The sequence below is a fragment of the Dipodomys merriami genome, unplaced genomic scaffold, assembly GCF_024711535.1.
Source record: "Dipodomys merriami isolate MVZ:Mamm:240054 unplaced genomic scaffold, mDipMer1.0.p SCAF_19, whole genome shotgun sequence".
Lineage (NCBI taxonomy): Eukaryota > Metazoa > Chordata > Mammalia > Rodentia > Heteromyidae > Dipodomys > Dipodomys merriami.
In genome coordinates, this window is record NW_027203270.1 from 18356198 (window position 1) to 18380836 (window position 24639).

The 24639-nt window shown below is 43.4% G+C and overlaps 1 protein-coding gene across 7 annotated transcripts in view; it reads right to left on the minus strand.

Annotated features, from left to right (window-relative positions):
* The window catches only part of Tom1l2 (target of myb1 like 2 membrane trafficking protein), a 137518-nt gene that overhangs the window by 101242 nt on the left and 11637 nt on the right, over positions 1–24639 (minus strand). The window contains exon 2 of one of the 7 annotated variants that reach the window (XM_070027557.1): positions 11611–11704. The exons of the other annotated variants lie outside the window; for them this stretch is intronic. The gene's annotated coding sequence lies outside the window, so the exon portion shown is untranslated. The remainder of the gene's footprint in view (positions 1–11610; positions 11705–24639) is intronic. 7 annotated transcript variants of the gene reach the window in all.

Consider the following 24639-nt stretch of genomic DNA (forward strand, 5'->3'; position numbering starts at 1 on the left):
ACTTTGCAGGATTGCTATGAGAGAAAGAACGTATTTATAATATCAGCTACTAGGTATTAAGAGCTTATTACTTGCTAATACATATACTGTCCCATTTAAACCTTCAATCAACCCTATTAAGGAGCTATTACATTCTCTGCTTTTAAAGATGAAGCTACTGTGGCTCAGACTGACACAGTATTAGTAAATTCTGGGACTGAGAATGGGTCTTTGGTTTGTCTACCACAAAGGTTATGGGGCTGTCTGTTTTATTTTATTGTTGGTTCTAGGGATGAACATAGGTAGGGCCTTCTACATAGTAAACTGGTACTCTACCACTGAGCTACAACCCAACCCTCAGAGTGTGTGTGTGTGTGTGTGTGTGTGTGTGTGTGTGTGTGTGTGTGTGTGTGTGTGTGTGTGTGTGTGTGTGTGTGTGTGTGTGTGTGTGTGTGTGTGTGTGTGTGTGTGTGTGTGTGTGTGTGTGTGTGTGTTCACAGTGTGTGTGTGTGTGTGTGTGTGTTCACAGTGTGTGTGTGTGTGTGTGTGTGTGTGTGTGTGTGTGTGTGTGTGTGTTCACAGGGCCTATTGCAAGCAGTAGCAATGGTTTTTTTTTTTTAAAGCCATTAGAATCCTAGCAAAAGTTTTTTCTAGCTTTACTTGCAGTTCTGGGATGGGTGTGTCACTAGGTAAGAATCTAGTGCTCATATAGATTAAGACTCCCAAACAAAAAGCCCTTGTCTTTTAGATGATATATGTATTATGAATGAAATTATATGATATTTGGTATTTACTTCAAAATAATACAGAATGAGGGGGAGAATGAAGCAAGATTGGATTGGCCAGATAGTTTTTATTTTACTGTAAAGATGCTGTACGGAGGGGTGACAGTTACATGAGTAAGGCAATGAGTACATTTCTTGTCAAGCATTGTTGCCCCTTCCCTTGTTGTTCTCCCACTATCCCTTCTGGATTGGCCAGATATTGAGAACTGTTAAAGCTGAATGTTGGGTGCATAATGGTTCCTTATTGGGTTCTCTCTGCTCATTCTTTTTTTTTTTTTTTGACAGTACTTGGGATTGAACTCAGGATCTGAGCACTGTCCTGAGCTTCTTTTGCTCAAGGCTAGCACTCTACTACTTTGCTGTTCATATGCTACTGAGGAATCAAACCAGGATTTCATGCATGCTAGGCAAACACTCTACAACTAAGCCATATTTCCAACCCCTCTCTACTCATTCTTATATTTGAAATTTTCCACAGTAAGATGATAAAAAGAACCAGACAAGGTGGTTCATACTCATAACCCCAGCTACTCAGGAAGTGGAGAATGGGTGGACTGTGGTTTGAGGCCAACCTTGACAAAATGTTTTCAAGACCTTATCATCCAGGCATGGTGGTTCATGTCTATAGTCTCACACAGAGGGCTGTACTGTGAACTGAGACCAGCTCCAGGCAAAAGTATAAGACTCTACCTAAAAAATAACTAAAGTAAAATGGTTAGAAACATGATTCAAGTGATAGAGCATCTGTCTAGCATGCACAAGGCATGGAGTTTAAATACCAAGATCATCAAAAAAGACTAAAAGCAAAAAAATCACCCCATCTCCTGGAAAATGTAAGGTAGAATTAGTCTCAAAGTGGGGTAATCTCTGTCCAAATATTAAGTCCTATTCAATCCACTGTAATATTCAATTTAAACCAGGGAGTCTCCACTGAGGGCCAAACAGGGGCATACAAGTGTGTTATCAGACAGGGACTGGGCCTTGCTGTTTGGAGAGTCTAGGAAAGGCCACACGAAGATAACAATACCTGAACATTAAAAGGAATTGAGGGATCCAAGAGAATTTGTAGGAAGAAGAAAACAAATATGGAGTGGGAAAGAGAGTTGTTTGTTTCGTACTTTACTAGGGCTTGAATTCAGAACCTGGGCTCTGTCCTGTAGCTTTTTCTGCTCAAAGCTAGCATTCTACCACTTAAGCCACAGCTCCACTTAAGGTTATGTGCATGTATGCATAAACATATTGATGGTATATGCAGGGAAAGATTCTAATGGTGTACAGTAACACCTATGAACTAACTTACAGTTTAATCAAATTAATACCAGAAAGCTTGAACATGTGTTTTGAGAGGGTAGGGGTGTGAAGTCAAGTGGGGGCAGACAAATGGAGAGAGAACGAGCAGTCATAATATTCAATGTATATAAGTGGAAGTGGAACCAGTTAAATTGAGGGGATGGTGGGATTGGGAGAGATAGGAAATGATGAAAGGGGTAACAATGGTCAAGATGCATTGCATTCACAAACTGACATATTGAATTGCAACTGCTTTGTACAACTATTTAAAGATATTCTTTAAAAAATTTAAAGGTGGGAAGGAAAGGAGTAGCAGCACGGACTGGGACATGGGGGCTTAGCTGTTTCTAAGCTTCCTTCGGGGATTGCTGCCACAGCCTCCTTCTGGCACCACTTTCTCATCTTATTGTAGAATTCCTCTAAACTGCCCCAGCTCTGGGTGTTAGTGGCTCACTCCTATGATCCAAGCTATTCAGGAGGCTGAAATCTAAGGATCAAGTTCAAAGCCATCATAGGAAGTCAAATCTGCAAGATTCTTATATCCAACCAACTAGCAAAAAGCTAAAATGGAGATGTGGCTCAGTGGTAGAGCACTAACCTTAAGCAGAAAAAGCTAAACAATAGTATAAGGCCTCAAGTTCAATAAATAAATAATCTAACAGAGATATGATTACATCTAATCACACTTTCTCCCCTCACGTTAAAAAACCTCTCAGAGAGCCAGGCATTGGTGGCTCACACCTATCATCCTAGAAACTCAGGAGGCTGAGATCTGAGGATAGTAGTTTGAAGTCAATCCAGGAAGACACATCCAAGAGACTCTTATCTCTAACCAGAAAGAAAGCTAGAACTGCAAGTGTGGCCCAAATGGTAGAGTGTCAGCCATGAGCCAAAAAAAGCCAAACGAAAGCACAGGGTCTGAGTTCAAGCTTCAGTATCCACTTAACTCCAAATATGTTCTATTCTCTTGATCCTCCGGGTGATTGTCTCTAGCCAACCCTCACTTCTGTCTCCCCTACCTCACTGGTTCCCAGGTGAACATCCAGGGCCTAAGATCTAGCTGCCTTCCACACACAAACTCCTTTTCTCTAATCTCCTCTCTTCCCAGCCTATCCCTCTGGCTCCTGGTAAACTCTAGGAGACCATGTCAGATGTCACCTCTTTTGTGAAGGCATCCTCTCTCTTCCCAGCTTTGTATGCAACCATGATTGAGCATCCCATACTGCACCTGTGTGTCTGACTCCTGATGAGAAGATGGGTGCTAAGGTGGGAAGTGGTAGCAGACAAGGTTGCCAATACCAGATGGCTATTATCACTACAAGTCACATAAATAATACAGTCCCCAAGCAGGTAGGCAGGGGCTATAGCAGTCATCACAATGCCTGGCACAACGTGGCTGGAGAATCTGCCTAGTGAGTTGGACAGGTGAGGGCAGCAGGACACTGAGCAGAGGGCTCTATCCTCTTGGCCAAGGCAGCTTTGCTTCATGTGTGTGTAAAGCACACAGCTGCAGGAGGCTAATTTAGTATGGAAAAAATGCTCTGTTTCCTTCAAAGGTTCCAGACAAATGGAAAATGATACCCACAGCTTGATGATCCCCTCACCTCTATTGCTGCAAAACCTAAAGAATTTTTATGATCCATGGGCTCAGAGATTTGGTGTCTTAGAAGCAAAGAAAGGTCACAAGATGAACGAATGCAGACCATCTGCTCTTGGGTGGGGAGACTCCTGTATTATTCAGAGTTATTCTCCCTGATGCACCAGGCACCTGCTTCTCTGGCTGAAATCTCCACGCCAACACAACAATTTTTATTTAACTTAGAATAAAACCAACAGCTCCTCTGAGGAGGGGTAAAAAGCTGAACACAAACATGCCTACTAACAGGGAGCTAAGGAAGCCTTCTGGCAGGGAAGCAGGAGGCCCTGCAAACAGCCCACAGCCCTCTCAGGGAAGGGGCACTTGTGCTTCCCATATTAAATTCTTAGTGACAAGGCTTAACAGAGAAGAATGAATGCTCCCAGAGATGTTTGCATGATTGCAAAGGAGAAAACCTCATCTGGGGCTACCATCAGAGCAGTGCCGCCTCCTCGTTTTTCATAGGCCTGCTGCTCCTCCAATTCCCAACACCACTCCTCTGACATTCCAGCAGATGCTGCCTGCCACCACCACACGAATCCTTCATCCTCGGGGGCCAATGGAAATGCAGGATTTCCCATTAATCAGGGCCTCGGACACCGAAATAGCTCATCTGACCTTTGCAAATACCAGAGGGTGGATTGAAAGCAGAAATTGGCAAAAGGTAATGTAGAAGTCTTTAGCTTTCCTTTCTGAGATGATTTTATGCAGTCATTAGCCAAGAAACAGATTGCTGAGAAGCTCGACAAGGTTAAAAATGAGGTAGAAACAGCCAAGTTGGAAATGAGGTAGCCACTACCATTGCAACACGTGCATGCCTTGATGAATTATTTAGCATGCATTAAAAATATATATGGTTCAGAAATCTCCTGGCATTGGATTGAAAACAATGTCAAACTGGGAACCAGGAGTTCACTGAATGAACATGCATACATAGAAACAACATCAACAACAACAACATGGATTTCAATGTGTGATATCAATTGGACTCTATCAAACAACAAAAACTTAAATTGCCACAGATAAAGATCCATTATTAAGGAGCAGACAGACCCTTTTTTAGGATACATACATTACATGGGATCAAAGGTATTATTAATCATCAACACATATATACCTGTTTTTTCTATTTATAACCTGTACAACTTAGTCAATTTTGTTGATATTTTAGGAGCAACATCAACCCCTTAGTACTTCATGGACATTTTCTTTGCTCTAGGTCAGCATCACATAAAACTGAAGCCTAAGTAACCTTAATAAAACAGGGCTGGGAAGGTGGCTCAGTGGTAGAGCGCTTGCCTTGCATGCCTGAGGCCCTGGGTTTAATTCCTCAGCACCACATAAGCAAAAAGAAAAAAGCCAGAAGTGGCGCTGTGGCTCAAGTGGTAGAGCACTAGCCTTGAGCTGAAGAGCTGAGGGACAGCACCCAGGCCCAGAGTTCAGGCCCCTCGACCGGACCCCCCCCCCAAAAAAGAAACTGAGCACCAGTCATGCCTGCTATCCTAGCTATTCAGGAGACTGAGATCTGAGGGACAGGGAAGTCTGTGAGACTCTTATCTCCAATTTAACCACCAAAAAGCTGGAAGCTGAGCTGTGGCTCAAAGTGGTAGAGTGCTAGCTTTGAGCAAAAAAGCCCTGAGTTCAAGTCCCAGGATGGCACACATACAAAAATTACAGGACCAGAACCAGGTGCCAGTGGCACTTAGCTACTCAAAGAGCTGGGACCTAGAGGATCAAGATTCTAAATTAGTCACAGCAAAAAAGTTCACTAGACTCCAACAACAAAATAACCAGATTGGAAGTGTGGCTCAAATAGAAGAACAAGAGCTCAAGAGCTGAGCAAGCAAGCTAAGAAAACTTGAGGCTCCGAGTTCAAGCCACAGTACCCACCAATAAAAAGTACAAAAAACTTGAGGAACAAGCTGGGTGCTGGTGGTTCATACCTACCTATTCAGGGGGCTGAAATCTGGGAATCTTGGTTTGGAGCCAGCCCAGGTAGACAAATCCTTAAGACCTCCAACCAACCATCAAAAAGATGGAAGTAGAGATGTGGCTTAAGTGATTAAGTACCAACTGTGAGCGGAAAAAGCTGAATGAGAACAAGAAGCCTTGAGTTTAATCTCCAGTAGTGGTGCATGTACATGCATATGCATGCAAGTATATGCAGACATACACACACACTCAAACAATAAACAAAATTGAAGAACAGAGAAAAAAGTCACTCATACAAGCTTATTGCCAATGTACTTGAAATTTGATAGTTTATACAATATTATATTAGTATAACTGGCACAATAAAATTCTCCTTTTTGAAATATATAATTTAGTGGGTTTTATACAGTAAGAGTATCACTGCTGTCTAACTCTACAATATTGCTTTTGTTTTTGCTGTGCTAGAGATGGAACCCAGGGCTTTGAGCATGCTACTGAGCTACACTCCTAGATTCAAACTCTAGAATATTTCTATCATCCTCAAAAGAAATCCTGTACCCATCAGCAATCATTTCCATTTCCTTTTTTCTCTCAGCCTCATCAACCACGGCATACTCTGGATTTATCTTATTATTAAAACCATACAATATGTAGCCTTTTGTGTCTGACTTCTTTTTTTTGTTTTTTTGTTTTTTATTTTGTCGGTTGTGGGGCTTGAACTCTGGGCTTGGGCGCTGTCCCTGCACTCTTCAGCTCAAGGTGAGTGCTCTACCGCTTGAGCCACAGCACCACTTCTGGTTTTCAAGTGGTTTATTGGAGATGAGTCTCTTCCCGGATGGCTTTGAACCATGATCCTCAGATCTCAGCCTCCTGAGTAGCTAGGATTACAGGCGTGAGCCACCAGCGCCCAGCTTCACTTGCTTTAATACCTGTCACAACTCTATGTGTGTGTGTGTGTGTGCGCACACACACTCGTGCGTGTCCATCCTGAGGTTTGAACTGAGAGCCTGGGTGTTGTCCCTGTGCTTTTTCACTCAAAGCTAGTGCTCTACCACTTGAGCTCCAACTCCACTTCCAGCCTTTTCAGTAGTTAATTGAAGATAAAAAGCTCATGGGCTTTACTGCCCTAGATGGCTTTGAACCACTATTCTGAGATTTCAGCCTCTGGGTAGCTAGGATTATAGGTGTGTGCCACTGATACCCAGCTTCCATCACAACTTTTATGTTTCTTTCTCTTCTTGATTCTTACACTTTTAAAACTTGAACCTAGGGTCTGTGAAGGTGGCTCAGTGGTAGAGTGCTCGCCTTGCATGCATGAGGCCCTGGGTTCGATTCCTCAGCATCACATAAGCAGAAAAAGGTGGAAGTGGTGCTATGGCTCAAGTGGTAGAATGCTAGCCTTGAGCTGAAGAGCTGAGGGACAGCGCTCAGGCCCAGAGTTCAGGCCCCATGATCAACAAAAAACAAAACAAAACTTGAACCTAGGACTGGGGATGTAGCTCCAATGGTAAGATGTGTGCTTAGCATCTGTGAGCCTGGTTTCCATTTCCAAAACCACATTTTGAAAGAGAAAAGAAACTTGATGGGTACTAGTGGCTCATGCCTGCCATCTTAAGTTACCCACAAGGCTAAAATCAGAAGATTAAAGTTCAAAGCTAGTCAAAGCAGAAAAATCTTTGATACTCCAAATCTAAAATAAACAGAAAAAAAGCCAGAGTAGAAGTGTGGCTTATATAGTCAAGCGCCAGCCAAACAAAGCAAACCAAACAAGTGCAAGGCCCTTAGTTCAAAACCCAGTTCTGGTGGAAAGGAAGCAAAAGAAGAATGGAGGAAAGGGTGGAGGGGAAAAAGGAGAGAGGGAAGGGAAGGGAAGGGAAGGGAAGGGGAGGGGAGGGGAGGGGAGGGGAGGGGAGGGGAGGGGAGGGGAGGGAAGGGAAGGGAAGGGGAGGGGAGGGGAGGGAAGGGAAGGGGAGGGGAGGGAAGGGGAGGGAAGGGGAGGGAAGGGGAGGGGAGGGGAGGGGAGGGGAGGGGAGGGGAGGGGAGGGGAGGGGAGGGGAGGGGAGGGGAGGGGAGGGGAGGGAAGGGAAGGGGAGGGGAGGGGAGGGAAGGGAAGGGGAGGGGAGGGGAGGGGAGGGAAGGGGAGGGGAGGGGAGGGGAGGGGAGGGGAGGGGAGGGGAGGGGAGGGGAGGGGAGGGGAGGGGAGGGGAGGGGAGGGGAGGGGAGGGAAGGGGAGGGGAGGGGAGGGGAAGGGAGGGGAGGGGAGGGGAGGGGAGGGGAGGGGAGGGAAGGGAGGGGAGTGGAGGAGAGGGGAGGGGAGGGGAGGGAAGGGGAGGGGAGGGGAGGGAAGGGAAGGGAAGGGAAGGGAAGGGAAGGGAAGGGAAGGGAAGGGGAGGGAAGGGAAGGGAAGGGGAGGGAAGGGGAGGGAAGGGAAGGGAAGAGAATCCTTTGCTAACATTATAAAGTCAAGCCTGCAAGCTGAAGGAGGATGTTTTGCTCTCTAAATGTCACCATGCCATGTCGGTTTAATTTAAACAGAAAATTCCTGGGGATAAGGAAGGTACTTAATAATACTACCTGCCTTCAGGAAGGACAACCCCACACACTATATCATCTTCAGCAAGAAACAGGAAAGAATTCAAAAACACAGTTCCAAATAGGAAGAGCTAACTTTATTCATTAGATCTGTTTTGCAAATGATACGAGTTAAGCTATGTGTCTGTGTCCTCCCCTCACCCTAACTTCATTTGTATGCCTCATTTGTATGTTGAAGGTCTAACCTCCATATCTCACAATATGACTGCACTTTTAATCAGTCTGTTTAGAAAGGCAGTTGGTTAAGTGTAAAAGGCTTTGTTGGAGTGGTCCTAATCCAATCTCTAACTCACAGAAGAATGGCAAAGCAAGAAGACAAAGCAAGAAGGTGGCCCTCTGCAAACTAAGGAGAAGCTTAACACTAGGCTAACCCTGCTGAAATTCTGACCTTGACTTCTAGCCTCCAGAACCGTGAAACTAAATTCTGTTAAACCACCAAGTCTGTGATGTTTTGTTATAGCATCCATACCAAACATTTCATTTGATGCTACTTTTTAAAAAATAGTACTTATATCCTGAGTACTGGAGGTTCACTCCTGTAATCCCAACTACTCAGGAGGCTGAGATCTGAGGAATGCAGTTCAAAGCCAGCCTAAGCAGAAAAGTCCATGAGACTTTTATTTCCAATGAACCACAAAAAAGCCAAAAGTGGAACTGTGGCTCAACAGATATAGTGCTAGGCTTGAGGGAAAAAGCCAAAAGCTAAGGGACAGTGCCCAGGCTCTGAGTTCAAGCCCTAGTATTGGCAGTAAAAAAAAGAAAGAAAGAAAGAAAGAAAGAAAGAAAGAAAGAAAGAAAGAAAGAAAGAAAGAAAGAAAGAAAGAAAGAAAGAAAGAAAGAAAGAAAGAAAAGAAAAAAGGAAAGAAAGAAAGAAAAAAAAAACCCTGAATTGAATCTCAGTATGGAAAAAAATAAAAGTGAATTTTGCCTGATTTCAAAGCTCTTATTCTTTCCAGAAAGTACATGCTGTATTTTTCATTATTTTGTAGCATGAGGGGGTCATACTGTTAAAATAAACAACAACAAAATCTTTGTTCTATTTTTAAAGGACCAATAGATTATCTTTCCAGAACATTCCTGGTTACAGTCCAAATTCATTATTCATTCATTTCAGAACATTTGTGAAGTGTTCTGAAAAAATCATTTAATATGTTTTATATTCATTATCTGATTAGAGCTTTAAATAATCCTAAGAGATGTGTATTAGTTATAATGGAGGAAACTGAGGCTCAGAGACAGTAAGTGGCCATATCCTGACACTATTCATCTTTTACCGAGTTCCCCAGCCTCATTTTCAAAGGCCACCTGAACTAAATTCTATTCATCAACCTTTCACTGAGACCTGTGGTGCTGGGTGCTCTTAATACCAAGATGAATGTACCTCAGTTCCTACCTTGGAGGGAATGTGGAGCCCAGCTGGGGAAGATGACAGCTCTCCAAGGTCTCTGCCAGCTCATACAGAGCTTCTGTGAGAAAAAGGTGTCCCTTTCTCAGAGTAGAATCCTTGCCAGGTAACAGCCTGCTGCACAGTCACTCATTCTGCCTTCAGCCCTGGGCACTGAGAGAGCCCAGTAGGGTGCCCTGAAACAGAAGCCCCAGGGAATGGTGCTTCTCTCTCCCTATTGCCCCTTCATCCTACATATCCAAATTCCCTCCTCCACTCCTGTGAACCAAGCAAGCCATGATCTATGGTTACCATCACTCTATAGAGGAGAGGTAGAGGGCAGGGTCTTGCTCACAGTGGGTGGTAGACAGGGTCAAAAAAAATAAACCTACCAAGCAGAAATCACAATGTCAGGAGTCACAGGAACAGACTGTCCCAAAAACTAGATGCACGGGGAGCTGGAGCTAGGAAGCCAAACCAGGTCAAAGCCAAGGAAATACTAGGCCCTAAAGGACATTTTCCTGCAGTGTTCTCAGATATGATGTGGGTATTTCATGCTCGCATTTCCCACACAGGCAGCTTCTGTCTCAGACTTCTTTCTCTGCCACACAGAGTTCCTACCTCCCCTATTCCCAGGGCTTAGAGTCTCTAGAGTGAGAAGCAGCCATTTTGGAACCCCTGCCAGAAAATCCCAGCTCCTTAGTGACCCCCTCAGGCTTACACTGTCCCCAATATCATTGATCACCGAGTGCATGAAATGTACATCATGAGGCTTTATTTGATAGGAGGCTGTCCCAGCCCCAAGCCTCCCATATGGGGTCAGGAGAGTAAGACAAAGGCCCCTTCCAGCAACTCAGAGTCTCCACGAGCAGCTCAGCCCCATCCTACCTTAATCTGATCTGTGCCAGGATAGGCTATGAAAAAAGTTCACAACCGGGCTGGGAAGATAGCTCAGCGGTAGAGTGCATGCCTTGCAAGCATGAGGCCCTGGGTTTGATTCCTCAGCACCACATAAACAGAAAAAGCTGGAAGTGGAGCAGTGGCTCCAGTAGTAGAGCGCTAGCCTTGAGCTGAAGAGCTGAGGGACAGTGCCCAGGCTCAGAGTTCAGGCCCCATGACCAGAGGGGAGGATGACAACAGTTTTGTGATCTGAGGACATTCTGTAAGTGTGGCATCTGAGTCTCATAGATGGAACAAAATCTCTCCATGCATACAAAAGACAGCCATTCAGGCAGGGGAGGACAGAAGCAAAGGCCTAGAAGCTGGCAGTGTACCTCAGAAGGTGTCTAGCTTAGGTTAGCCAAAAGCTAGAAGAATGATCCTATGTGGTAGGCTTTGGACCACCAGCAAGTGATAATAGGTGGGCCAAGACAATAGTGATTAAAAAAAACAACAACAACACTGGACTTAGCTCTTGAGATTCTTTTGTGTCAACAATGTACTAGAGCTCCAGCCCACCACACTTGCAACAATTCTGCATGCTCCCTTTTCTAATGGGAGTGGGCATCAGTAGGAGCTTCAGACAGATCACAGAATCCAGAAAAATCACCTTGCTCTCATTTATTTACTATTTATTATAATAATAATAATTATTATTATTATTACTGATTTGAGGTGTTAGGGATCAAAACCATGGCTTTGCATGAGCTAGGAAAATGCTGTAACATTGAACTATACCCCTAGTCCTTTCTCTTATCAATGCTACTTTGGATTAATGCTAAGTGAAGTCTGTTTTATAAATTTATAATAGTGATAAAAAGTCTTTAAAAGTAAATTTGTATTATGAAATAGTAGCTCCTCTATACAACACCATAATAATAACAATAAAACTATATTTAAAAAACAAATTTACAAAAAAAAAAATTGCACCAGTCCTAGGGCTTGAACTCAGAGCCTGGGGGCTGTCCCTAAGCTTCTTTTGCTCAAAGCTAGCACTTTGCCATTTGAGCCACAGCTCCACTTCCTGCTTTTTGGTAGGTAATTCAAAATAAGAGTCTCCCAGACTTTCCTACCTGGGCTGGCTTCAAACCACAATCCTCAGATTTCAGCCTCAGATCTCAGCCTCCTGAAGAGCTAGGATTACAGTTGTGAGCCACCAGTGCCCAGCTTGCAAAAAAAAAAAAAAAATTAAGGGAGTAACTATAAAGAAAATAATCTATAAACGACAGCGTAGGTGGCTTGTACATAAGCGGTCACCATCGTTCTGTGGAGGATAGGTAGAGGGCAGGGCTAGGCCTACTCACAGTGGGTGGTGGGCGGAGCCAAAAAAAGTAAGAAGAAAGAAAAGTATCAAACAGAAATCACAGTGTTAGGAGCCACAGGAGTAAACTGTCCCAGAGACCAGGTGAATGTCTTCCAGGATGAATGGAAATCTTGAGATCTTAGACTTAGCCAGATTCTTGGTATACAGGAAAAGGAATTGGTAAAACCAGATTTTTCTAGGTGACCAATAGGCTGGGACAACCCAGCCAAAGGATGGGCTATTTCATTATCACCTCTACAGGCAGGACCTTAGAAGACCTGGGGATATGAGTCTAGTTCCTAACTAGAGTCTAGTTCAATAACTTGATACTATAGACTGTGAGAATTATAAAGGAGAGGTTTATTTTGGCACATAGTTCTGGAGATCCAGGATCAAGAGGCCACATCTAGTGATAGTTTTTAGCAAGCAAAGACCCAGGGAACCACAGAGTATCACAAGGCAAGAGAAAATATATCTGTGTAGGTGTGTTTCTCCTGGCCTTTCTCTCCCACTTTCCCCAAAATTCAATCATGGAAGCTCCACTTTAATCCTAATCACTTCCAAAGGCTTCATCTCCAGACAACAGGCAAATTAATTTCTACCCTCTTAATACCTCACAGTAGGGTCCAAATTTCAACACATCAAGTTTGTCCCTTGGGGGACACATACAACTACATCCACACCATAGCAGACTCTGTATCTAACATGAGGCCCTCAGTTCAAACCCAGTATCAACAAAAACAAACAAAACAAAAAACCAACCTGTCCTGGCTGGCATTTTAAAGCGGGGCCAGAGGGGCATGGGGGACTTGGGGAGTGGAGAGGCAAGGCTGCAGGGGGAACAGTGAATCTCAGCTGTTCCACACACAAGCATTTCCCACTATTCCATTTTCAAGGGAACGTGGTGCTCAGGAAGGAAGTTAGCTGAAGGCCAGCTTTGATGGACAGGTCTCAGAGACGGTTTTCTGTTAGACAGTGTGGGCCAACAACAATCAAATGCCTTCCCCCCTCCTCAGATATGGAAGCATATAAATGACACTCAGCATTTAAAAAGGTCTAGAGCAAAATGAGAGCTTTGTTGGTAAGAACTAATTCAGAATATTCTCTCCCTCTCCCCCCCCCCTCTGTTGTGGAGCTTGAACTCAGGGCCTGGGCTCTGTCCTTGAGCTCTTTTGCTCGAGGCTAGTGTTCTACCACTTTGAGCCACAGCTCCACTTCTGGTTTTCCAGTGTTAAATTGAAGATGAGTCTCATGAAGTTTCCTGCCCAGGCTGGCTTTGAACCATGATCCTCAGATTTCAGCCTTCTGAATAGCTAGGATTATAAGTATGAGCCACCAGTGTCCAGGAAGAATATTCTTTTGGAAGCAATTTTGCAATGCCTAAATTTCCAATGTTCCCATAATCTGATATAGATATTTTATATTTAGCAATCTAAACCAGAGAAATAAGCTGGGTGCTAGTGGCTCATGCCTAGAATCCTAGCTACTCAGGAGGCTGAGATCTGAGGATAGGAGTTCAGAGCTAGCCCAGGCAGAAAAGTCTCTGAGACTCTCTTTTTTTTCTTTTTCCCATGAGACTTTATCTCCAAAGAACCACTAGAAAACTGGACGTGGTGTTGTGACTTAAAGTGGTAGAGTGCTAGCCTTGAGCAAAAGAGCTCAGAGACAGTACCCAGGCCCTGAGTTCAAGCCCCAGGACCAAAACAGAACAAAACAGAGAAATGTTTAAGGGTACAAGGATGATTGTCTCTAGGGACAGGAAATAATGGATATGAAAGTTGAATATCCCCTCCATAAGATGTTATACACAATGAGATGGAACTAAATGTGCATGATAAAAACTCCAAAACATACAATTCAATGACAAATACAGGTTGTAAGATGAAGCAGATGTAGAATCCCATCTATACAGAAACAACTTCATGGAACAAGAACCATTCATGAAACAGCTACCAGGCATTATTGCTAAGAAGTACAGTGAGGGTGAGGAAGTAGGTGCCTGCTCTTTATCTACTGTCTAACTCTTATAAACAAGAATGGGTCACTATCCATCACTGAAGACAAACAAGCTACTTTGGGATGCCCAGCTGGCATAAAAGGTTGAGGTGCAGCCTCTGGGTAAAGGAATGTTGAAATATGAAGAACACTGGTCTTGCTACAGAAAGGCTCCGTAGCCACTCCAAGGCACACATCTTCCTCTGCCAACTCCACAGGAAGGCTGGACTCTAACCTTTCTTAACAGCAGCCTTCTGACTACTATGACAAGGCTGCAATGGGATGACTGTGAGAATATATCCAACGGGTTGGTCCTTCCCCTTCAGCAACCTCTGATATACCTCTTGGAACTCAGAGGCAGAGATCATTTCACAACCATTGCCCTAAGTCTAACAGGTTTTAAAACTAAAGATCCCCTGCAACCGGGTGCTGGTGGCTCATGCCTGTAATTCTAGCTACTTAGGAGTCTGAGATCTGAGGATCATGGTTCAAAGCCAGCCCAGGCAAGAAAGTCTCCACCTTTGTCACAAGATTCACCCTGGGCACTGACACAGCAAACTCCCTGAAGATACTGACTGTGACTCCCTTGCTCAGCACTAAGCAAGGCAAGTACTCATGGTCCCAGGGAACTGTCATTCACCCCATTCCCCATCATACTACAACCTGCCTGACTGGGTACCTATAAGTGCTTCACAGTCTCCAAAGAGTATGCAAACAATTCCCATACTCATTAGAATGACTGCTATTAAAGAGAGAGAGAGAAACAAAGAAAATAGCTGCTGCTTAGGGGGCTCATGCCTATCATTGTTGCTACTCAGAAAACTGAGATCTAAGGATGCCAGTTTGAAGCCAGCCCAGAATAGCAAATACAACTCATCTCTAACTGGCAAAAAAAAAAAAAAAAAAAAAAAAGCTGAAACTTTACCACTCAAGTGGTAAAACACCAGCCATGAATCAAGAAAGCTAAATGAGAGCTGGGGGCCTGGAGTTTGAGTTCTAGTACCAGAAAGCAATACCCAGATATGTGTACACACACACACACACACACACACACACACACACACACACACACACACACACACACACACACACACACACACACACACACACACACACACACACACACACACACACACACACACACACACACACACACACACGAAAAGAAAAAAAGAGGGAGGGGAAAGGGAAGAGAAAGGAAGGGAAGAGATGGGAAGCGAAGGGGAAGGAAGGAAGGAAGAAAAATAACAATATTAGTGAAGTGGTGAGAAATTAGAACCCTGTATACTTCTGGTTAAAATGTATAGCTGCTATGGAAACAGTACAATGGTGCCCCAGAAATTTTAAAAATAGAATTACTACATGATTCCATTTCTAGTTGTGTGTGTGTGTGAGAGAGAGAGAGAGAGAGAGAAAGAGAGAGAGAGAGAGAGAGAGAGAGAGAGAGAGAGAGAAGAGAGGGGGAGGGAGAGTATCTTAGGGCTTGAACTCAGGGCCTTGGCACTGTCCCTGAGTTGTTATACTCAAGGCTAGTGCTCTACTACTTTGAGCCACTGTACCATTTCTAGCTTTTTGGTGGTTAATTGGAGAGTAAGAGTCTTATAGGCTTTCCTGCCTGGGATGGCTCAGAATTATAATCCTCAAATTGCAGCCTCCTGAGAAGCTAGGATTATAGATGTGAGCCACCGGCACCCAGCTATAAGTCCATTTCTAGTTATGTCCTCAAATGCATTGAAGGCAAAGAGTCAAACATGTGTATACCCATGTTCATAGCAGTATTACTCAAAACACCAAAAAGTAGAAATAAACAAGTGTCCATCAGTGGATGAATAGATAATCAAGAAGTCTATCCTTACAAAGGAAGGAGATATTCAGAATTAGGAAGCAGTGAAGGAACTAAAGCTACAGTTATAAGCTAAACTGGTAAGCAGGTGTGGTTTCACTAGACAAAACCCTCATGGATCACAGTAGGGAGATGACAATTCCTCAAGTTGACAAGGAAGGAAGGAAGCAAGGAAGGAAGGAAGGAAGGGGCACTGTAAGTACATTTTAGGCCTGAGGGGAAGACTGACATTATTACAAATAATGAACAGAAATAGACAATATGTTCCTTATAAATCTCTCTGTATTCTTCAATTTGGGGGGGGGGGTGTTGGTCGTGGGGCTTGAGCTCTGGGCTTGGGCGCTGTCCCTGTGCTCTTCAGCTCAAGATGAGCACTGTACTGCTTGAGCCACAGCACCATTTCCAGTTTTCTAGTGGCTTATTGGAGATAAGAGTCTCACGGTACTTTCCTGCCCGGGCTGGCTTTGAACTGAGATCCTCAGATCTCAGCTTCCTGAGTAGCTAGGATTACAGGTGTGAGCCACCAGTACCTGGCTCTTCAACTTTTTAAAATTCAATTTAAAAAACATGTTTGGCTTGATAAAAGGTGGAAAGGGAAAAAAGTAAGATTAACTGACACATGCTCCCACATGGTGAACCTTGAAGACATGAAATAAAGCAGTCACTAAAAAATAAACACAGTGTAGTTTTACTTATCTGAAGTTTCTAAAATATTCTGACTTTTAAAGGCAGAATGTAGAAGACACTTGCCTGGGAGGATGAAGGAATACAGTGCTAGTATTTGAGGGTATAGATTTCAGTTGATGAAGATAACTTCTGAATTGGATGTGGTAATGGCTGCATAAGTACATTAAGTGTGAACATACTTAATGCCACTCAACTGTAGGCTTAAAAATGGTTGTGAGCCAGGTACCAGTAGCTTATACCTGTAATCCTAGCTACTCAGGAGGCTGAGATCTGAGGATCACAGTTAGATGCCAGCCTGGGCAGAAAACTTGGTTGAAACTCTTATCACTAACAAACTACTCAAAATAGCCAGAAATTGGCAGGGCGCTAGTGGCTCATACCTGTAATCCTATCTACTCAGGAGGCTGAGATCTGAGGATCACAGTTAGATGCCAGCCTGGGCAGAAAACTTGGTTGAAACTCTTATCATTAACAAACTACTCAAAATAGCCAGAAATTGGCAGGGTGCTAGTGACTCATGCCTGTAATCCTAGCTACTTAGGAGGCTGAGATCTGAAGATCATGGTTCAAAGCCAGCCCAGGCAGGAAAGTCTGTGAGCCTCATCTCCAATTAACCACCAGAAAACCAGAAGTGGCACTGTGGCTCAAGTGGTAGAGCTGAAGAGTTCAGGGACAGCGCCCAGGCCCAGAGTTCAAGCCCCAGGACTGACCAAAAAAAAAAAAGAAGGTTGTGGTGGCAAATTTTGTGGCATGCAAGTGCATTTTAGTGCAATAAAAATACAAGCCTACAGAGAATCCATCTGTGCTCTGAAGTGTGAGTTAATCAGGAAGTAGCAGCTCGATTTCAGCAGTCTTCTGGAAAGGTGATGGAGATAAACACAAGTACTGTAGGTCACTTTTCCAGCCCTAAGAAGATAGAGAACCACAAGCCTCATAAAAGGGCCCATGTACTCAGAGCTAGAGCCTTAAGCACCACCCTGAAGCTTAAATCTGTGCCCAATAGCATGCACATGGATAAAAAAAACAGTCCACACTTGCCCTCACTGTCTGCCCCTGGCTCAGGCTCACATGAAGCCAGGTGGGGTAGGGGAAACGAGCAAGCTGTGTTGTGGTCTCACTGAGCTTCAATCCTGTTGGTTGTGTGATTCTAAGACAGTCACAAGAGGGTAAAAATGTTCAGCTCACTTTAAGATCACCTTGAAATTTCCAGAAAAAAATACAAAACAAGAAACAGACTTGGTTTCAAACATGTAAGCAGGGCTGGGAAGGTGGCTCAGTGGTAGAGCGCTTGCCTTGCATGCACGAGGCCCTGGGTTCGATTCCTCAGCACCACATAAGCAAAAAGAAAAAAGCCGGAAGTGGCGCTGTGGCTCAAATGGTAGAGTGCTAGCCTTGAGCTGAAGAACTGAGGGACAGCGCCCAGGCCCAGAGTTCAGGTCCACGACTGGACCCCCCCCCCAAAAAAAAAAAATCAAACATGTAAACAGTGTGCCAATGCTTAAAGCTTTATTGATAGCATCATTACCGGAGAATACCAGCTTTCTCCAGGCACTTCAAGATTCCTAAGGAATAAACCTGATTTCTCTTTTTCCCACTGGGATGACCTGGGGGGTGGGGCAAGTTTCTGCTCCTGGTCTCTGATTATTTTACACAGAGAAGATATGAAGCTTGGGGGCTGGGAAGGTGGCTCAGTGTTAGACTGATTGCCTTGCATGCATAAGGCCCTGGGTTCAATTCCTCAGCACCACATAAGCAGAAAAAGCTGGAAGTGATGCTGTGGCTCAAGTGGTAGAGTTCTAGCCTTGAGTTGAAGAGCTGAGGGACAGCATCCAGACTTAGAGTTCAGGCCCCACAACCGGGAAAAAAAAAAAAAGATATGAAGCTTGGAAATCATGCCGACAATTAAAATAGGTCATTTACAATCTCATGCTAGAACTAAAAGCTAAGGCCATATTCTTCTTTTAAAGAATGTAAATTAGAAAACAATCCCAAGGGCAAAACCACTGCCTATCTTCTTAACCTTTTCCCTCATGCACAGTCCTGCTTTCAACCACGCTCTGACTCCAAGTTCCCTACCCACAGCTCCAGCTTTCCTTAATATGGTCCTGCACTCCCATGTTCATTTTCCAAGTCAAAATTCCACCTCACCCTACATAGTGCACTTAAATAGTTAGATACATTTTTTTTTTTTTGGTCTGGTCGTGGGGCCTGAACTCTGGGCCTGGGCACTGTCCCTCAGCTCTTCAGCTCAAGGCTAGTGCTCTACCACTTGAACCACAGCACCACTTCTGGCTTTTTTTCTTTTTGCTTATGTGGTGCTGAGGAATCGAACCCAGGGCCTCATGCATACAAGGCAAGTGCTCTTCCACTGAGCCACCTTCCCAGCCCCTTAGATACATATTTTTAAAAACACATGTTACTAATGTTCAGGAACTCCTAGACCACTCTGTGGCAATAGGAGTACCTAAGCTAGGTCCTTGAGGATATATAGATCTCTATAGCAAGAGAAAAGAGAAAAGATCTCCATACCAAGCATGCAGGAGCCACAACACGCTATGCTGAGTGGGATTGGAGAGTGCATATAGAGCATGTGTCTGCAAGACAGGAATGGTGAAGGCTTTGCATGCCAGGCTCTGTTTACAAGTCATTCTTAGGAGATAAGGAGTTCCAGAAAGTTTCTGGCAGATTTGTCCCAAGTTTGAGTTGGCCACAAAGTATAGAAGAAGAAAAATGGAGGAAGAAGACCAACTAAGTGATAGCCTAACAACTTAGGCATGACTAGGGCTGGAATAAGTTAAAGGAAGCAAAAACTAAGAAAAGAAAACAAATGCTAAAGACATTATAAAGGAGAAAAAACCCACAAATGGTAAATTCTGCAGCAAAGGACCACAGAACCTCCCAGTACAGTGAGACTCCTCCACCCATCTGCTCAGCCCCTTCCTGACCTCTCTTCCTTTTGCTGTTGCTCACCCCTGGAGCAATCTGTCTTTATGTTCAAAGAGGATTTATGAAATTAAAATGAGTGTATCTCATGGGCACCTTGTCAGAAATGTGCCATTACAAGTGACATTTCTGGGTGTCACAGTTAGTCTCTCGTCTGCTGGTGGATCCAATTTGCCCAGCTGACAAGTGAAAAGACTGTGACACCAACAATTATAGAAACAAACTCAACCTAGAATCTGGAAATCAAGCTGTTCTTTCCACCTCTTCCATCACACTCAGCAGACAATATGGGAGCTCCCTGGCAGAAGGCCCTCACTTCTCAACCACAGCAGTTCTGAGGGAACAGCAGGATCCTAGACAACATGACCTTTCATGGTGGCAGGTGGAGAAAATAATGTACACATATATGATTTCTCAGGACTAGAAGAAGAAAAGCAGAAAACCTCTTCAAAGCATCACTAAGTTCAAAAGAGCTCATACTGTATAACTCAACTGTACTTCTAGAACAGGCAAAACTAAGCTATGGCAATAGGTAAGATAAGTGGTTGCCTCTCAAATGTGAGGGATGCGGGGGGGGGGCGGGGGGAAGGTCTGACTGGGAAGTTCTCATGACAGAAGTTTCTGTAGTAAGGTTGATGGTCTATATCTTGATGGGGTATGGGGTACATATATGCATTTATTAAGTTTAACAATTTAGCTGGGCACTAGTGGGTTATGTCTATAATCTTAGCTACTCAGAAGGCTGAGATCTGAGGAGTGCAGTTCAAAACCAGCCCAGGCAGGAAAGTCCATGAGACTTTTATCTCCAATTAGCCACCCAAAAAAAGCTGAAAGTAGAGCTTTCAATAGTAGGGTGCTAGTATTGAAAAAAAAAAAAAAAGCTCAGGGACAGTGTCCTGGCCCTGAGTTCAAACCCCAGGACCAGCACAGATACACACACACATACACACACACACACACACACACACACACACACACACACACACGTATAACAATTCAAAAATATATGTATATAACAATTAAGATGTTTGTACTTCATTTCCTTTAAGTAAACTATACCCCAATGAAAAACATTAGAAGGCAAATACACACACACACATAAAACACACATACACATTTATGCTGGACTCATGGGTAAAGGGCTTAAGACAAACTAAAAGCCAACTTTGATTTGCACCTTAACCTTTAAGCCTGGAAATGAATTTGAAGAACTTATTGTTTAAATGGGTAAACAGGTAGGACATGATCTATCCAAAATCAGACAGCAAATCAGCAGCAGAGAAGTGACCAATTCCACAATTCCCAAGTCTTAGCCTGGGATTCACTCTCTGTTCTAACTGGTTCTAGAATAAGAAAATTAAAAAGTGATTGACTTCATGAACCAATTTCATTTAAAGTATCAAACTTGGAGCTGAATTGTACCATCCACAGCGTAAAGTCCATCCATTAAGTAAAGTCTAAACCAGGTGATTAATTTCCAAACAATAAAAAGTATTTATCTCAATGAAGCTCAGTCAAGAACTGCCCACCCATTAAATGGCAGATTTACTTATGCTCCATGACCATAAACAAATAGTTAAATGACTAGCTAGAGGGTGTGAGCTAAGTAGAAAGACATGTGAGCATCATAAAACAAACTCACTGTAGGATCTTGGTAAGTCTCCTACAATAGTAGAAAAACTTTCAGCTCCACTCTATGCCACCTCTGGGAGGAAAGAAGGGCCAAGGTAGACTCACTGATGGCCACATAATGAAACTCCCATAAAGCCCCCCAAACAATGAGATTCCCAGAGCTCCCAATTGATAAACATGTGGAGGTGTTGGGAGTGTGGTGAGCTCACAGAAGACATGGAAAATCTGTACCTTTTGCCCTGTATCTTGACTTATGCATGGTTGGCTGTCCTTGAATTATATTCTTGTCAGTATGAGTAAAGCATGCTCACTTGTGTGAGCACTTAGCATATTACCAAACATGAAGAATCATGGGAATCTCTAATTTATAACCAGTTACTCTGAAGTACAGGTAGTAGACAATAATTTCCAATTGATGTCCAAAGTGGGGGTCAGTCCTAAAGGAATGCTGGATCTGTATTCATACTGTGTAGTGTTAGCATTGAATTGCATTGTAGGATACCCAGTTGGTATCAGGAAAACAAACAAACACATTTTGGTGTCAGAAGTACTGTGAGGCATAGGCCTATCCTCTCTGGTCCAGTTTCCCCATTTATAAAAAATGTTAAGATTGGCCAAAGCAGCTAGTATTCTTCTATATGGAATCCTGTGATTTGTTGAATCACTACATTAGGAATTTTGAGAGTTAACATGATATATTCTAACTCTCTGGAAACTACTAGTAAATTCAACTTTCAAACCCCAAGCAACATCATTTCTCAGGCCTCATTTTCTATTTTGACTAATGATGTGCCAGAACTCTGTGTAATTTCTCCTTTGAGGAGCAGCAAAAAATACTCAACAGTGTCTTATTATAGGGCCTTGTCCTTGTCCTCAGCTCTCAAAGACTTTCAGCCCAATTCTCTGGGATGAAAGAATCAGTCTCTTTCTATTATACTCAATATTAAACCGAAACCCAAAACAGAATTTTTCACATGCCTCCCAGACTACAAGGCTTGTGCTTCATTAATGATTAAAACAGCAGCTGGTAATGTCTTAAAAGCAAGTTGGTCAGTTAGACAACTCAGCATCTGTTTAAATTCTTTCTTCTTCCCTCCACCACTCAAGCATATTAAAAAAATATGTCAAGTCCACAAGGCTTTCCTTACCAAGAAGGGCTTGAGTAAGGTTGAAAACAGCCCATCCCAGACTACAGGTATGGCAGAATGGCACAGGAGGGCCTTAAGTTCAAATCCTCATACTTTAAAAAAGGAAAAATAAGGGATGAGAAAGTGGCTTAGTGGCAGAGAGCTTACCTAGCATGCATGAAACCCTGGGTTCAATTCCTCAGAACTACATAAACTGAAAAGACTGGAAGTAGCACTGTGGCTCAAGTGGTAGAGTGCTAGCCATGAGCAAAAGAACTTCAGAGGTAGTGCCCAGGCCCTGAGTTCGAATCCCAGAAATGGCAAAAAAAAAAAAAAAAAAAGGAAAAATAAAAATAAAAGATTATTTTCTGAGTTAATTCTGAGGAAACTTGCTGGGATGAAAAGTACACTTACACAATAAATTTTACTAAGAGGACTGGAACTGGGTAAATAATTTATAATCCTAAAAGATACCTGAATTTATGATAATCATTTCCAGTGATTTGGCCACTAAATTCATTCAGGTATCCATTAATTTTCCAAATATTTACTGAACTTCGATTTAGGAATGAAAGTAACCAACTCTAGAATACACAAACCTGAGTTCAAATCCTTCCTCTGCCACTTACAAAGTATAGGCCTTAAGAAAAGTCTTTCACTTCTAAGCCTTGGTTCCCTAGACAATAAAATATGAATGGTGACAGGCATGGTAATGTGCACTGGAGACCCGGCTACTTAGCGTACTGAGATGAGAGAATCTCTTGAGCCAGGGGTTAAAAGCCACCCTGAGTGACTTTATTTTTTTATTTTTTTATTTTTGTCGGTCGTGGGGCTTGAACTCTGGGCCTGGGCGCTGTCCCTCAGCTCTTCAGCTCAAGGCGAGTGCTCTACCACTTGAGCTACAGCGCCACTTCCAGTTTTCTGGTGGTTTATTGGAGATAGGAGTCTCACGGTCTCTCCTGCCCGGGCTGGCTTTGAACCGCGATCCTCAGATCTCAGCCTCCTGAGTAGCTAGGATTACAGGTGTGAGCCACCAGCACCCGGCCCCTGAGTGACTTTAAAATATGACTAAAATGTATGAGTGTCCAGGAAACAGGTACTTGAAAGAGGTGAGGTGGGGTCAAGGGGAAAATGGTAGAAAAGTGAAGACAAGACGAGGTGGAAAATGTAGTAAAGCATTCAATGTGTATCCTACAAAATTAAGCGGAGTGAGGGAAGGGGTAAGAAGGGGAGGGATGGGTAAAAATGTTTAAAGGGGTGACATTGATCAAGATGCATTGTATTCGTAAACTGGCTTTGTTAAATGGAAACTTCTTTGTACAACTATTTAAATTAATAAAAAAAAGTTACATTGTGTCATCCTATAGAATGTAAGAAAATATTTGATAAGGGACAGAACTTCTATAACAGAACAACAAAATGAACAAACCATTAAAACTGGGCAAAGGACTTAAGCAGACATTTGTACCAAAAAGATCTACAAATAATTAACAAGCACAAGAAAATATGTTCAACATCAGTCATCATTAAGGAAATATAAATCAAAACCACAGTGGGGCAGTATGTATGTATAGTTCAGTGGTAGAGTGTTTGCTGAGGACCTAGGTACCATCTTTTTTTTTTTAATTGTGAAAATACTGTAAAGAGGGGTTACAATTACACGGGCAAGATCATGAGTACATTTCTTATCAAGCATTGTAGCCTCCTCTTTTGTTTCCCCTTCCCAACCCTTCCCATCCTCCCCCGCCCCCGCCCCCGCCCCCAGGTACCATCTTTAGCATTAAAAAAAAAACCTACAATGAGGTATTGCTTCAAAAAGTAAACAAAAATCAAACAACAAAATAAAACTGAGGGCTAGGGGAAGGGTTCAAGTGGTAGAGTGCCTGCAGCAGCTATTAAAAAACAAACAAACAATAAGGTAAAGAACTGGGCACTGGTGGTGGCTTAAGCCTGAAATCCTAACTACTCAGGAGGCTGAGATCTGAGGATCACAGTTGGAAGCCAGCCCTGGCAAGAAAGACCATAAGACTCTTGTCTCTAGTTAATTACCACCAAAAAAAGTCAGAAGCAGAGCTGTGGCTCAAGTAGTAGAGCATTAGTCTTGAGCAAAAAAGCTCAGGAACCCGAGTTGAAGACCCAAGACTGGCACACCTGCTCACAGACGGACACACACACACACACACACACACACACACACACACACACACACACACACACACACACACACACACACACACACACACACACACACACACACACACACACACACACAATCCAATGATGATTCATCAAAAATTAAAGATCAGCCTGGCACTGGTGGCTCACGCCTGTAATCGTAGCTACTTAGGAGGCTGAGATCTGAGGATTGCAGTTCAAAGCCAGCCTGGGCAGGAAAGATCCGTGAGACACTTCTCTCCAATAAACCACCAGAAAACCAGAAGTGGCACTGTGGCTCAAGTAGTAGAGAGCTAGCCTTGAGCTGAAGAGCTGAGGGACAGTGCTCAGGCCCAGAGTTTAAGCCCCACGACCCACCAAAAAATAAAAATAAAAAAGATCAAGCCAGGTGTAGGCA